General features: G+C 43.2%; 1 protein-coding gene and 1 long non-coding RNA gene across 3 annotated transcripts in view; one reads left to right on the top strand and one right to left on the bottom strand.

Annotated features, from left to right (window-relative positions):
- LOC144670314 (histone H2B-like) overlaps positions 1 to 14,367 on the top strand; it is a 1,149,071-nt gene that overhangs the window by 764,558 nt on the left and 370,146 nt on the right. The gene's annotated exons all lie outside the window — the stretch shown is intronic.
- Positions 1,282 to 11,520, bottom strand: LOC144670476 (uncharacterized). 2 transcript variants are annotated; one of them, XR_013573882.1, is made up of 4 exons: positions 11,131 to 11,510; positions 10,688 to 10,751; positions 5,818 to 5,907; positions 1,283 to 2,149 (listed from the first exon to the last, which is right to left on the bottom strand). It is a non-coding gene; the product is annotated as an uncharacterized LOC144670476 (long non-coding RNA). The 2 variants fall into 2 exon arrangements; XR_013573881.1 differs by lacking the exon at positions 5,818 to 5,907 and having other exon boundaries at positions 1,282 to 2,149; positions 11,131 to 11,520.

Here is a 14,367-nt window from a genome sequence, read left to right as displayed (position 1 = left end):
CAATGGTGTGTGCATGAGCGTGTTGCTTGTTTGACATTGCTAGCCTCTTGATTAAGGTGCCATTCAAGGAAGCCATTCACATTTGAACCACGTCATTAATTCATGATGATCTAGTCTCACTGCCATTGTCTGAATTTGTATTCATTGAACATATGAACTCAGCAACTCATGCAGTTGCTTTCAGTTTTAATGACACCGTGTATGCCCAAAGAGATGATGTTGCCATGGGATACCGTCTAGGCCCAGCTCTTGTAAATATCTTTGCCCATTTCCACGAGAAACGTGTCTCCAATGAAATGACCCCTAACATCCTATCCCTTTCATGTCTCTGATACATTAGTTACACATTTTCTATATCTGCATCTGTAGCTACATGTAAAAAAAAATCCTGTGATACCTTAATGTGCTCTAACTTGCTCTCTTCTCATTGAAATTGACCAGTCAAATGAGCCCCCTTTCCTCAATGTACTACTTGAGAAATCTGCCAATGCGTTCTCTACTACTGTCTACTGCTAGCCCACCGCCACTGTTGGGATTCCTACAGTTCCATGCGGTATAAGGTAGGTCTTATCGCCAAACTGATAGGTAGGGACCAGGCCATTTGCTAATCATGCAACATGATGCCAAAATCAGGCACTTCAAAGCTATCCTGCCGGATAATGGCTCACTCGATCAAATAATTGCTCACTGTATACAACACAAACTCAACAATGGGCCTAAGCCCGCCACTTCATTTTCTGAATAGTGTCCAGTCTACCTCAGATAACACTGGAATGGTTACGGTATCTCAAAAACGTGAACAACTAATAAAACAACCCGTTTCACAATGCTACTATGCAGTAGCAACACGAGTGGCATTCTCCACTAACGGGATGCTGCTGTCAAGACTAAAACAATGTTCTGCCAACAAGTCAAATAATTAATGTTGTATATGAATTTCAGTGTCAGTGTGATGTGAGGTCTGTGGCCATATGACCCAATGACTGTTGGATCATATCAAACAGCTTAGGCCTTCAGCTGTTCACAACAGGCAAAGTACTGAGCATACTCACCAAGATCCAGCTTGAAAAGCTCAGAACATAGTATCCAACATTGGATGTGATTTCACAGAAGGAGAATACTTACTGACCAATCCCGATTGTGCTAAGAATTACACGAACATCTGTTATGATCCCGGCTGATGGTAAAACTGGATAAGTTCCCAGAGTGAAACCTGGTTTGATAGAACCCAACATGTGTAGGATGTGAGAAAAGAGAAGAAATTCACAGGTGTTTGCTCATGAACTTTGAACACAAAAAATAAAATATTTATTAAAACAAGAAAAAGAAACTACATTAACCAGACAAAACAGTCAGAAAGATCTCAATACAAACAAAAGAAGGTGATTCAATTTCCCAACATTCCTTTGCCCAACAATATCTTTACAGATGGATAAACCAGTGAAGAGTTACCACGGGCTTGTCACAAAGGCTTCTTTCTTGGGACTGGCACATGTGCAAACCGTTTTCTTCTGGTGCATTCTTGAGCATTCACTTGATCCTTCTCAACCAAAACTTATCTCACCCAAAATAACTGCACTTTATACTCACTGTTTCAGTAGCAACACCACCGAACTGATCACGACAATGAGTCCTATAACTGACTCTGCAGTTAACTATTGTCCCAGTAGCCTAAGAAAAACTTGGTGGACAATCATTCCCTGATTCCTTCCCAGGGAAATGCCTGGAGCAATCAGAGTCTACTTGGCTGTTTGAAATAAGACAAATGCTTGGCAGTTAACTCTTCCCTGTTGCATTCCCATGGCAATGCCTCTACCAATCAGCAAATATTTGTCATCCAATCAGCACCCCCTTCTCATGCAGTATAAAGTTTTGTTCCCTTTGAGATTTGGTATACTTGTATCTGTTCTGAAAGTTAATGTCTTTTCAATGAGTTATTTAAGGTTTGTTAACATAATATTAATTACATTACTTAGCTTAGGAAAAGACGGTATTATTTGTTGTTGAGCACATATACATAGAGGTTAGCTGGGAAATAGGGTTGTGAAGCAGCAGAGGTGTGAGACTAAACAAGTAAATAAAATCTCTCGATCAATACAATCTCTGTGTCTTGGCTCAGCTTCACCAACTGGTTTGGATCCCATTAACACTGAAGAGGGAAAGACAAAAATTTTCAACATCATGTCCCTTTTTTCAGGAACTCTCACGTTCTGCATTCCTAAGTGACAATTTCTACATAAATCTGTTACATTTCTAACCGTTCCCAGTTCCAATAAAATGTCATGACCTGAAGCCACAGGTGCTTCCAGATCTGCTGTGTATTTCCAGCATTTCCTGTGTTTATTTCAGATTCCCAGCATCCAGAATATTTTGCTTCTATATTTCCATTTTTTTATCGGTTGTTACTGTGGGATAAATTTTATATCTGCCTGGCCCTTGCACTGTGTCTGTGTCGGATATGAGGTGTACATGTCGGTCTCTAACATACATGTGTGCCTATGGAAAAGGACTGCCTGTGCAGACAGTTTCTACCCTGATCCTTACAACTCCTCTCACACCAAGTGAGATCAGACAGATACAGGCTCCCTTGCACAGATACAGAAAGATGTCACACAGACACTAGCATTAGTCTAATTTTGGGCACCAAACCGTTGGAAATACGTGAGGGTTTTAGAAAGAGTGCAGAAAAGCTTTATAAGAATGGTTGTAAGGGTGAGGGGCTTTAGTTACATGGAGAGATTCGAGAAGATGTGGTTACTCTCCTTCAAAAAGAGAAAGCTGTGAGGAGGTTTGGTAGAAATGTTCAAAATAATGAGTGTTCTAGACATAGTAGATAATGATAAAATGGTCCTGTGGGCAGTAGGCATCGATTTATGGTGGTTGGCAAAAGTACTAATGGAGGAATCAGGAAAAATCTTTTCATGCAGGAAGTCATTAGGATCTGCAACTCACTGCCTGAGAATGTGCTAGAGACAGGAGAAAGTGGGGTTGTCAAAAGGGAATTGGATAAGCACCTGAAGGGAAAAGGTTTGCCAGGCTGTGGTGAGAGGGCTGGGGATCAGAAGTAGCTGAGTGGCTCTGGTGGAGAACAACAACAGACACGAAGGGCCAAATGGCCTCTTGCTGTGCTGTAAGTATTCTAAGCGTGTATGTATTTAATTGTAGGATTCATTCTGTCTCACTACCTCTCTGGTAAAGGATTTGAGTGTCTGATTCATTATGTATCTGTCAGTCTCTAGGGATGTGTGTGTATGTTTCACTCTGTATTGCTGTCTCTGGTACACTGTGTGAGTGTGAGGTGAATATACTTCATTGGGCCATCTGGTCGAATTGGTACATTATTCCACAAGATACTCCACCCAGAATACTTCATGTACCATTATCTGCTGATCCATGAAATCCATTCTTCCTCCTATACTTACCTAGCTTTCTCTTAAATACAGCTGCGCTAATCGACTCAACTGCTCAAGACGACAACAACTTCCAAATTCTACAGATTCCATAAATTATATTGAATTTTTTAATCGGATTTAATACTCATATCTCTGTGTCGACCCTATCACATCCCATCACTTATTCCTCACATTGGCCTGTTTCTGCAACACCAACAGTTCATGTGAGTTCCCTCCGCTATGTTGCAGTTCTCGGTTCTGGCCAGTAGAGGTCAGCACACTCTGCTAGGTCGAAGTTTACAGATCAGGGATGGACACAACAGGCAAGAATTGTTCACATTATATTGGGAGGGGAAGGGATTTATTCTGTATCTGTCACTCACTGGTGCTTTGTGAAAGACACTCTGAACCTGTCAGTCTTGTTTACCGTATGTGAGTGTGGATACATTCTCTGTGGAACTGTAGGTGAATGTTGAATTCATTCTGCTTCTGTTGATATCTGGTACAATATATCTGAGTCACAGTCAGTCTGTATCTTGCATTTCCAGGTGCTGCATGAGTGTTGGGTCACGTTTTGAGCCTGACAGTGGAATGGTACGTGTGCAATGGATGTGTTCTATCAGTCACTTTCTGGTATTGCAAGTGAGCTCGGTACTCACTCTGAATTTCTTAATGGTGGTGGTGGTTTGTGAGTGTGCATGTGTTTCACTCTTTGCCAGTCACTGCTATTGTATGTGAATGTGGAAACCATTCGGAATCTGATTGTCTCTGGTATTCCTGGGAGTGAAGTTTCAGACTGCATTTGTTATTCCCTGGAACTGTGTATGAGTTTGGCAGGCATTCTGATCTGTCACTAGGGGAGTAGGTGAGTGTAGGATTCATATTCCAAATTTCATTGTCTGGCAATCTATAGGAACTGGGGATGATTTTGTACCTGAATGTCTCTGGTGTTGTTTTTGAGCATGACAATCATATATATCTGTCAGGCTCTCCTAATGTGTGGGTTTAATTCTGGATCTGTCAATGGCATTCTATGTCTGTGGTATTGTTATGTAGGTTGGGAATCATATGTGTCTTTCATTCCCTCGTGTTGTTTGTGAGCATGAGATTCATTCTATATCTGTCAGTGGGATTAATTCTGTATCTGTCAGTGTCTGCTACTGTATGAAATTGTGCGATTCAATTGGTATATTTCATTCACTAGTATTGTATGTGGAAGTGGATTTATTGTGAGTTTGTGCGTGTGTCTGTGTGTGTGTGTGTGTCTGTGTGTGTGTGCGTGTGGACTTTTATTTGTTTCTGTCAGCACTTGTTACTCTATGTGACTCTCGGACCCTTTCTACAGTCTCTCAGTGGTATCATTGGTGTGTCAGAAAAATTTTGTATCATGCACACTCAAATATTGTGAGTGAGTGCAGTGAACAGCTTGTGTCTCTCAGCATCTGGCACTGAACATGTGTTTGAGAATTATTCTCTATCTGTCAGTCTCTGGTACTCTGGGTGGGAATGGGATTTATCATGTAACCTTCAGTGTCTGGGATTGTTTGTAAGATTGGGTTAATTGTATATAAATTTCCAGCACAGCCACAGGCCACTAATGTGGTCGGCTTAAGCAAACTATATGTGTGAGTTTGGCGCAGTATTAAATCTCTGTCACTTTGAACACAATTGGGAAAGATAATGCATCCTTCAATCTGATACTGGATGGGTGTGCAAGTGTAACTCAAGTTGTACTAATCGATTTGATCTGTGACATTCAGTCTGATTCTGAGTAAGAACTTTGACATGAAGGTAAAATGGAGCTGAATCTGGAATTGTTACAGTATTTCCATTTGACACTGTGTGAGGATGGAGGATTAGTATGTAATCTATAGCTCAGTTCATATTCATCAAATTGATATTGTATCTTTTAGTTTCATAATCAGGGTGAGTTTTAAACTAGAAACTGAATTTCTGTCTCAGGTTATACTAGCTTTCAGGATATCTCAAACTGATAATGTACTTGAGATTTGAACTTGTATCTCAGATATATGTCACAACACATTATGGGAATGAATAGTGCAATTTATAAACTCATGGCATGTGCGAATACTGGACTGGTAATTAACATGAATCTCAGCATGCATCATTAACGTTAAGCCTGTGAGCTTGTAACTGGAAACATGTCAGTTTCACCTGATATTTAACTTGTAGCGAAGGCAGCACTATTGTGGGATTGACCCAGTGAGAATTTGATAGTGGGTGAGAATTTGGACTGGGATTTATGGACACTCCAGTCTGCGGGTGAAATGGATACTACGCCTATCTCTCCTGCTCTGTTTGATTCGTGGATGGAAAATGACTCTGGAAGTATTTATGCTGCCTGAGACTGTGAAACTGATGACCTGTCTGTGTCTCTGTGCTCTGTCAGTGATAATGTACATACTGTGTGTGAGAAGGAGCTGGCGGGAATCTTCATTCCAATTTGGCTGGAGGAAACATCTCATTTATTCTGGTTCCTTCAATTATTTGCCTGCTGGAAAAAAGGATATTTTAGAATTCATCTACAGGTGAGGTATAAGATACTGATTCCATGAGTTTAATCCCTCGATCAATAATCATTATGAATGGTCTGGGAAGTCTGGGAAGAGTGCCCTCTGCAATTACCGTCGCCATGAAGCAGTCTCGGAAGAGTTTCCTTAAATTCGGTCAGTGGTCAGGGACAGGAGGGTGTGACTATGAGTGGCACAGGTAGAGGAATCCAGGAAGTAGCACTGCAGGAGACTCAGTCCTTGCCATTAACCAACAGGTTCGAGATTCTTGCTCCCTGTGTGGACAAGAGCGGGGACTCTAGGGAGGATGAGCAAACTGACCATAGCACCATGGCACAGGGAGCCATTCAAGTGGGGAGAGAAAAGAGAAATGTAGCTGTACTCGGGGATAGTATAGTTAGGGGAATGATACTGTTCTCTGTAGCCAGGATTGAGAGTCCAGAAGGCTGTGTTCCCTACCTGGTGCTAGAGTTAGGGATATCTCATCTGGGCTGCAGAGGAACTTGGAGTGGGTGGGGAAAGATCCAGTTGTCGTGGTCCACGGAGACACCAACGATAGAGGTAGAACAAGGAAAGAGGTTCTGCTGAGGGAATACAAGCAGCTAGGGGCTAGGGGCTAAATTTAAAAGCAGAACCAACAAGGTAATAATCTCCTACCTGAGCCACAAGCTAATTGGTATCGGGTCAATAAGATTAAAGAGGTGAATGTGTGGCTCAAAGTTTGGTGTGGGAGAAATGGGTTCAAATTCATGGGACATTGGCACTAGTACTGGGGAAAGAGGGAGCTATTCCATTCGGATCAGCTCCACTTTAATCAGGCTGGGACCAGTGTCCTGGCGAATTGTATAACTAGGGTTGTAGATAGGGTTTTAAACTAAATAGTGGCGGGGGCTGGGGTTCAGTTGCATGGAAAGAGAAAAAACAAAGTTTAAGGAGAGGGTAAGAGTGCAGGTTAGTGACGAGGCTGATTGTTCCCAAGAAGTGAAAGGAATGGACAGAGTGTGTGAACACCATATTGCACCAAAGAATCATAAAAGCATAGGGACAATTGAGAACGGGGCAAACTTAAAGGCTTTGTATCTGAATGTGTGTAGCATTCAGAATAAAACTAATGAGTTAAAAGCACAAATAGAGATAAATAGGTTTGACTTGGTGGCGATTACTGAGACGTGGTTACAGAGAGAACAGGTATGTGAGCTGAATATCCAAGGGTACTCAGTGTTTCAGAAGGATAGGCAGGAAGGAAAAGGAGGTGATGTAGCTTTGTTAGTAAAGGAAGAGAACAGTGCTATAGTGAGGAATCAAATAGGCACTGGAGAGCAAGATGTAGAGTCAGTGTGCGTAGAAATAAGATTTCATGCATGAATTTCTGAAAGCTAGTATACAGGCACAGCAGGTAATAAGAAAGGCAAATGGATTTGTGGCATTTATTGCTAAAGGAATAGGGTATAAGAATAGGGAATTGTTGTGGCAACTTTACAAGGCATTGGTGAGACTGCACCTGGAGTACTGTGCACTGTCTTGGTCCCCTTACTTGATGAAGGATGTATTTGCATTGGAAGCAGTTCAGAGGTGGTTCACTAGATTGATTCCAGAGATGCGGGTCTTGTCATAAGAGGAGAGATTGAGCAGTTTAGGCCTATACTCGCTGGAGTTTAGAAGTGTGAGAGGAGACCTAATTGAGGTATATAAGATACTAAAAGGGATAGACAAAGTAGACATGGAGCGCATGTTTCCCCTTGTGGGGCATTCTAGAACGAGAGGCCATAGTTTTAGGCTGAGGGGTGATAGATTTAAATCAGGGATGAGGAAGAATTACTTTTCTCAAAGGGTTGTGAAACAGCTGAATAAATTTAAGGAGGAGATAAACAGATTTTTAATTAGTAACGGGTTGAAAGGTTATGGGGAGAGGGCGGGAAATTGGAGTTGAGGCCGAAATGAGATCAGCTATGATCGTATTGAATGGCGGGGCAGGCTCGAGGGGCTGAATTGCCTACTCCTGCTTCTTGTTCTTATGTTCTTATGAATGGTTTGAGAGGCTGTAGCCAGATTCTAGCTCTGATTGGACAGACCCTTCTCGATCCAATTCTCAACTAATCAGAGAGCCAGGTAGAAGAAACTGTAAGTTCTGACTGGCTTATATTTTCATATTTGAAAAGCCTGCCAATTTCAGATCATGTGGGGATAATTCTATTTCCAGTAATTTCTGGTAATGAATGAAACTTTGGGATTCATGCTGTACCTTCTAATTCTGTGACTTGTACATGAGAGAGGTTTGTTCTGTATCTGTCAATCTCCATTTTTCTTTTTGTGATGGTGGAATTCATTCTCTATCTGCTAATCTTGTACCATGTGAGACTATAGGATTCTCTCTGTATCTGTCACTTGCTGAACTGCATGTGTGTGAGGGATTTATTATGTATCTGTCAGTCTCTGTTTCTGTATGCAAGTGCTGATATCAACCTGTACTGCCCAGTCTCTGCTCTGCTCTGTGAGTGTGGTCACATTCACTGTCTGTCATTGTTGTGTGTGACTGTGGGATTCATTCTGTGATCATCAGCCCTTGGGACTCAGCCAGTGTGAGAGTCAGTCTGCATCTCTCCATCTCTCATCCATTGTCAGGTTAATTCTGTAACTGACATTCATTGGAGCTGTGTTGTTATGGCCTTAATTCTGCATCTGTTAGCCTCTGGTTTGGGATGTGGATTTAGGACATATTCCATATCTGACAGACTCTGGTGCTGAATGTGACAATCAATTTAACTTTCTATCTGTCAGTCTTAATGCAAAATAATTTGTAATTGTGTATCTGTCTGTCTATGGTACTGTATGTGAGCATGGGATGAATTATGTACCTGTCAGTCATGGAACTGAATGTGATTTTGTGACCCATTCCATCTGTCAGTCCCCAGAATTACAAGTGAATGTGGAGCTCATTCGGTAGCTGCCAATATCTGGAAGTGAGTGTGAGTTTGAGGTCAGTTCTGCAGTCATCTGTCTTTGACTACATGTGTGCTTCATTCATTCTGTATGTAACAGTCTCTGGGCCTGTAACCAAATGTTGATTTCTCTCTGTATCTGTCAGTTGTGGGACTGTGTATGAGTGCAGGATAAATTATATGAATGTCATTCTCTGATACTATGTGAGTGTGGGATTCGATTTGCTTCAATATATCACTTGTGAAATAAAAAGTGTTCTATTCCGTGCTTCCTTTCAGTTACGTGTAAAGTGCAATATTGTTGCATTCAATCTGTATGTGTCCAAGTCTTGTCTTGCATGTGGATTTATTATTCTTTCTGTATCAGTAGGTCCAGGGTAATTTACATGAGAGGGAGATTAATTCTAACCGTAACATCTGTGAATGTGGCACTCAGGCTTTTGCTGTCCATATCTGGAAATAATTGTGTCACTGATGTTGATTTTACTTTTTTCTTCATCTGTTAATGTCTGTGAATGAGATTTGTCTTCTGCCTGTCAGTCGGTGGCAATTTAAATGACTGCTTTTGGTCTCTGCCTTATTGTCTTTTTCTGTGTGTCGTCCTGTGGGGTTTCTTTTCTGCATTTCAGGGTTTGGTCCTCTGTATAAAGTGGGATTAATGCAGTGTATGTCAGTTTCTGGTGAGTGTGGACATACCTGTGTATTAGTCAATCTCTCAAACTGAATGTGAGTGTGCATTAATTCAGTTTTCATCAGCATCTGGCCCACACTGAGGGTGGGAATCATCCAACATCTGTCAGTTTCTGGTATTGTATGTGAATGTGCTGCTCATTCTGTGTCATTACCTTGTAAAGGGTGTGAGTGAGGGGTTTATTTCTACCTGTCACTGTGCAATACCGAATGGGATTATGAGTTTCATTCTGTATTTTTCAATCTCTACTGCTCGATGTGAATGTGTTTATTTTTGGCCGTCAGTCTCAGGTACAATAAGAGACTCTGGAATTTATTATACCTTTGCCAGTCTCTGGTTGGGTATGTGACAGTGTGCTACATTCTACATCTTTCACTCAATGGCAATGGAAATGAAAGTAGCTTTAATTCTGAATTTGTCAATCCCTGGAATGAATTTGTATTTGGAATTTGTTGTTCTTATGTCTGTTTCTAGACTTTCATGTGTGTGTGGGGTTCATCCTCGATCTATGTGTCTCTGCCATTGAATGCAAGTGTGGGAGTTTTCTGTATTGGTACTTAACCTGCATCTCAGGCATGATCTACAGGCTACGTTCAGTATTTCTGTGCGAGTTGTGTAGTGGTATTAAATTTGTATCTGTGAGAACAAATTGAAGTGATAATATACGCATCAATCTGATGCATGGTCCGTTATGTAATTCCTGCAGTTTGAAAAAACGGAATTCATACTTTAATTGTACATTCTAGTCTAACGCTTCATCAGATTTTGGAACTGGTATTTAATGTGTAACTCACTCTACATTCTGTGATGCTTAGTAGCAATACATCCTGCATCTTACAATAAGGTAAATGTTGTCTGATGTGGTTAATAACTGGTATTTAATTTGTGGCCAAAGTGCCACCGTGTATTTAAATCAAATAGTGGCTGTGCTTTTGTCCTGGGATTGATGTACCTAGTCCTCAGGTGTACTGGGTTGGAGGGAAATGGAAACAACTTATCCAACCAATTATCTGTTTGACTCTTATATTGAAAGGGCGACTCTCAACCTTGGGGTCTATGTCGGTCTCTATATGATATATGTTGGCCTAAAGACCTGGGAGTATCTCTGTGCTTTGTGAGTGATATTGTACTTACTGTGAGTTGGAATCATCACGCTGCACTTTTCCTTGTTTCGAGGAATCATCCGGTTCCTTCAATTCTTTCCGTACACACAGAAAACATAACTCCATTACCCGAAGAATAGGTGAAGTAGAAGATACAAAAGTGATCAATATATTTTATAAATAACTGTTATTATAATGAACAATCAACAAAGGAAAACTAGCAGCACCTCAGTGTCTGACCCCACCACATTACTGGAGCAATTTGTTTTTGCTCATCTGCTATTTTGAGCGATTTTACAACAATTTTATGACATTCAGAAACAACCCGTCCTGTGCACTGCTCCTTGAATTAGACTATGCGATGGAGGAGTGACTTTCGCAAGGGTCAGATTTCTATTTGCTGCTCCATTTCAACTAACAGTACACCCGGAAACAAGCAGGTACTGTTTAAATTGTCTCTTTCACACTTCTCACCTGGTGCCTGAAATTGATCTTCTTTGTGTAACTGGAAACATTGTTACTGTGCGGCTATTTCCCCCGCCATTCTCTGTCCAATAACAAGGGACAGTGGGAGCCGGGACTAAGCCAGGAAGCTTCACTCGGGTTTGGGGAGAGAAAGCAGCAATGATCTTCAATGGCGAGTTCTTCTCACTCTGTCCAGACACTGCTCGAGAATGGCCTCTCCCTTCCCCCCGCTCACTCCATGTTCCGGGAGCAGCTCGTGTTCCAGGGAGCCCATTAAAAACAGCCGCCGCCTCCGCCTCAGCTGCCCGGACACTCAATGCCAATCTCTGAGCATATCTGCGGACGCGGCTCCAAACCGATGCGCTGCTTTAAGCAGATGCTGTTTGTTCACTTCCCTCTGGGGCGGTGATGTCTCCGATCGCTGCTGAATTAAACCCTATTCCGCTCACTGAGTGAATGACGCTCTCAGCCATTGTTGGTGGAGTACTTGCGCATGCGCTGTTATCCTCATGGTGACGACACCGGGGACGGGTTTAAACAGCGCATGCGCAGATCTCCGCGGCGACAATTCAAACGCTAAAATCAATGGCAATTTTTCCCATTTCACTCTCATCACAGAGAGAACAAAATCTCCGAACCTGTGTCGGCGCGGGGGGCAAGGGGCGTTGGGTGCGAGTGGACGTGTGGCGGTGGCACACTGGTGGGTAAAGGCCGCTTTACAACATCAATTTTAACACAGGAGATTCCCCCAAACAGCTTGTAAAATGCTGGAACCGTGTGTGTATGAGGATGGTGATGTTACTGAGGATGATTCCTGTTTTAGAATAGACTGTGTTTAGGTCGGAATATTACTGAGTGTTAATTATAACGAGAGCATATTTCAAAGCTCCGGGTTTGCTGAAACTCCTGACTGTGAAGCCCGGGTCTGTCCGGGTTTGTGTCTCGGTTCCATTGGTAATAAACGGGTTCAAAATGGCGGTTGCAGAAACTGGAGGAGGAGCTGAAAGATCAGGGGCTGTTCTCTCTCTGTCTGTCACTCCGGCTCTCCCCCCCGCCTCCCGCTCTCTGTTTAATCTTCACTCCGTCTCCTCCCCTCCCTGCTCTCACTCCGCCTTTTACAGTCAGGTCCGGGCGAGCTGTATTAAAGAGGAACGTGAAGCAGTTCGTGTCTCATATTCTGCAGCGATCTGAGTGAAGAATCATCATGTCTGGCAGAGGGAAAGGAGGCAAAGGACTGGGGAAAGGCGGAGCAAAGCGGCACCGCAAAGTGCTTCGTGATAATATCCAGGGCATCACCAAACCAGCAATCCGCCGCCTGGCTCGCCGTGGCGGTGTCAAGCGGATCTCGGGTTTGATCTATGAGGAGACTCGCGGGGTGCTGAAGGTTTTCCTGGAGAATGTGATCAGGGATGCGGTCACCTACACTGAACACGCCAAGCGCAAGACGGTCACTGCCATGGATGTGGTGTACGCTCTGAAACGCCAGGGCCGCACTCTCTATGGATTCGGCGGCTGAACAACTCGACCCTTTCTACCAAACACAGAACAAAGGCTCTTTTAAGAGCCACCCAAAACGTCACATTAAGAGCACTGACCTGAATTCGAAAAGCTGCTAATTCCAGTGTTGGAAAATGCAACATAACCTTAATTTTCAGGCAACAATTTTTAATCTCTCTCTTTATGATCTGTTATATTGCACTCCCTGTCACAAAATCTTGGCGCTATTTTAGGAACAGTCTGAATTTGTCAATTTCCTTTCAGCGACCGTGATCTGTCAGACCGGGAACAGCGGGAGAATCGAGCCGGTCCCTTTCCCCGCTCTTTATCGTCATGAACTGCCCAGAATGAGGGTAATGGGAAGGGGTCTGAAGCCCCCAGTACCGGTTCCATTTTATTACCCACTTCAGACCTCTAAGCGAGCGGCGATTTTAAGGGTTGGTTGTGCTGTAGGGAGCAATGGACAGTCCTTCCATTTTTGCCTGCGAAATCCAGCACTGACTTTACACAGTTCAAACAACAGACTGGTGCTCCTGTCCAAAAATGAGCAGGTTCACCAGAATGATGCCGGGTTTAAAAATTGTCGGAATAGGTTAAATGAACTGGAATTTCATTCGGGTTAGGAAATATTGAATTGCAGTGAAAATGGTATTTTTAATTTAAAAAAATGGAGGAACAAAGTATTCTGATGTCGAGACGGGAAACGGCTCGAAATAAAGGCGGAATCTTTGAAATGATCGATTAAAAACAACTCGACCAATGGGGACCTGAGTTGCCAGGGGTTAATTCATTGGTTAGATTTAGGATAAAACTGCCTGGGTGTAAGGCTGCAACCAATTACTGTTCGGAGCGGTTCCTCATAGAGTTTAAAAAGACGGGTTGTAGAGCAAATTGTATTAATAGTTCTTGCATCTCAGACTGTTGCGAGTCTGTTCAGAAAATGGCCAGGACCAAGCAGACAGCGCGCAAATCGACCGGAGGGAAAGCTCCCCGCAAACAGCTGGCTACCAAAGCGGCCCGGAAGAGCGCTCCAGCCACGGGCGGAGTGAAGAAGCCTCATCGCTACAGACCCGGCACTGTGGCTCTGAGGGAGATCCGCCGCTACCAGAAATCCACCGAGCTGCTCATCCGCAAACTGCCCTTCCAGCGCCTGGTGCGAGAGATCGCTCAGGACTTCAAGACAGACCTGCGCTTCCAGAGCTCGGCTGTCATGGCCCTGCAGGAGGCCAGCGAGGCTTACCTGGTGGGGCTCTTTGAGGACACCAACCTGTGCGCCATCCACGCCAAGCGAGTCACCATCATGCCCAAAGACATCCAGCTGGCCCGCCGCATCCGGGGGGAACGCGCCTAAAACCCGGCTTCAGCACCAAGTACAACAACGGCTCTTTTAAGAGCCACTAAATCGACACATGAAAGAGCTGCGATATCCTGTTTACCACTCCAGCACTTAGTACACTGTATCTAGGCAATGTCTAAGTTGCATCAGTTTATTTTTTCTTGTCTACAAACCTCTTGTGGGATTGATAATCACAGACAATGCAGTTGTAAATTGTAGCGCAAATGGTGTCTTAATTTCAGCAGAAAATTGGGACTGCGGTCACCTTAGTGCTCTAGGATACTTCCAATAAATGGCGGCGCTGATAATGTATTAAATACTGCGAGCAGACATCAATCCCGGGCAAAGGGTGAGCTGCGGGTTCCAAGTCAGTGCTCATGAAGTCAATAAATACAACTCCCTGAGCAACAAAC

This window comes from Cetorhinus maximus, chromosome 31, assembly GCF_964194155.1.
Source record: "Cetorhinus maximus chromosome 31, sCetMax3.hap1.1, whole genome shotgun sequence".
Classification (NCBI taxonomy): domain Eukaryota; kingdom Metazoa; phylum Chordata; class Chondrichthyes; order Lamniformes; family Cetorhinidae; genus Cetorhinus; species Cetorhinus maximus.
Note: the sequence above shows the minus strand (reverse complement) of the source record. Positions and strands in the feature narration are given on the sequence as shown.